This window comes from Apaloderma vittatum, unplaced genomic scaffold (genome assembly GCF_000703405.1).
Source record: "Apaloderma vittatum isolate BGI_N311 unplaced genomic scaffold, ASM70340v1 scaffold23268, whole genome shotgun sequence".
NCBI classification, from domain to species: Eukaryota; Metazoa; Chordata; class Aves; order Trogoniformes; family Trogonidae; genus Apaloderma; species Apaloderma vittatum.
Window position 1 is genome coordinate 28,571 of NW_009731599.1, and position 1,686 is coordinate 30,256.

Consider the following 1,686-nt stretch of genomic DNA (forward strand, 5'->3'; position numbering starts at 1 on the left):
AACTGGTGTTATATCACTTCCATGGAGAGGCACTGAGAAGCAGCCTGTCCTGCTGAGTCTCGCATGGGACTGCAGCGAGCACAGACCTGTGCAAAGAAGATGTGCATCTGCACGTGTCGGTGCCACAACTCGAGGAGCTTTCTGCAGAAGGAGATCCAGTCCTCTCCTCTCCATGACAGCTCCAGAGGCTTTTCCCTGGCTTTGTTTGGAAGTGCCAGATGTTCCAGCTGTGCTCGCTGGGCTCCATGGAGCAGTCAGCAGCTGGGCTCAGGCATGGAGCAGATGTCCCCTTTTTCATTTCAAACTGACAGGAAAGCCTTCTCCTGAGCTCTCCTGCTAGACACCAACTTGTAGCAAGTTCTAATTTGTTCATATTTTCAGTGCTTTTGATAAAACACTTAATATTGATAAATGTACTTTCCTCTTATTTAAAAACACTTAAAATTTAACTAAGATGACCCTCTACCAGTGTCCTAGGCCCTCAAACACATTTATATTACTAAAGCACATTATCAATTTACCAGAGCAATTTTACTCTCATTTCCCTTTTCTTGTGAACTCTCTCATCAACAGTCCTAAAATACCACTGTTACGGTATTGATTCCCCTCCATTAAGGCTGTATCTGTGTGTTATAAAAAGTCCTTCATTCGAGAAGATGCTTTGCCAGAAATAAATAGCCTCAAAGATAGTTTAAGAAAGAGGTAGCCTCAAAGATAGTTTAAGAAAGAGGTCTGACTTACTGCAGATTTGTTTTATTTTGTTGGTTTGGGTTTACTTGGTTTGTATTTGTACTGGAGGAAAAATAGAAAAAACAGTCTTAAGAGGTTTCAAGTCTGGAAGCTTTTGTCCACGTTTGAAACTGCTTTACTGGCTGTGTACACCTAAATATGCAGTGGAAGCATCTTCAGAACCAATATTTAAGACTGCCTTTTGTGTTTACTTTGGCATAATAAGGAAAAAAAAAGTGCAGATAGATCTCAAACTGAGAAGACGGATTTTAAATTACTATATTTTCTCTCTCATATGTTACATTGGCTGAGGAGCCAAGCATAAATAATAATAGCAGCACTGGGCTTTCAATTCCAAGGCGTTTTGTGAATAATTATCTGCAGGGTAAAGGAAACAATATAAACAAGTATTATTAAAGAGATGGAGAGAAATTACAGTAAAACATATGTGTAGAAAAGTTAAAACATTTTACAGGGACGTTGGAATAGAAGTCTAAAGGGACATTCTGTATCACTCAGTATACTCTCTACCTCTCCATTAATTTTTTTTTCCATAAACTTACCCAGGTCCCTCTTGAAAAGAAATAGATTACTGAGACCTCCAGGTGTCTGAACAGAAGTTTGTTTAAGTATCCCCCTGCTATAATTAGGCAACTTTCGTGCTCCAGTCTTGAAGGCAGGGAAGGAACACAATCGTGTAGAGATGATCTTGCACTGAAACTCAAAAAATCTAATGGGCTTTGCCCTTCGCCTGCTGCATGCTCTTGAGCAGCACTCTTTGCCCTTATCCCAGCCTACACTCATCTCTTTAATTAGGCAGCACACTCTCAGAATGGTATTGCCTTTTTTTCTTCCTCATTAGCATTAGGAGTTTTTCAGTGAGGCTTTGACATTGGGCAGCGTATATCTCGGGTAATGTAATAAACCAGCCTCAGTTACAGATATTGCTACAAGATT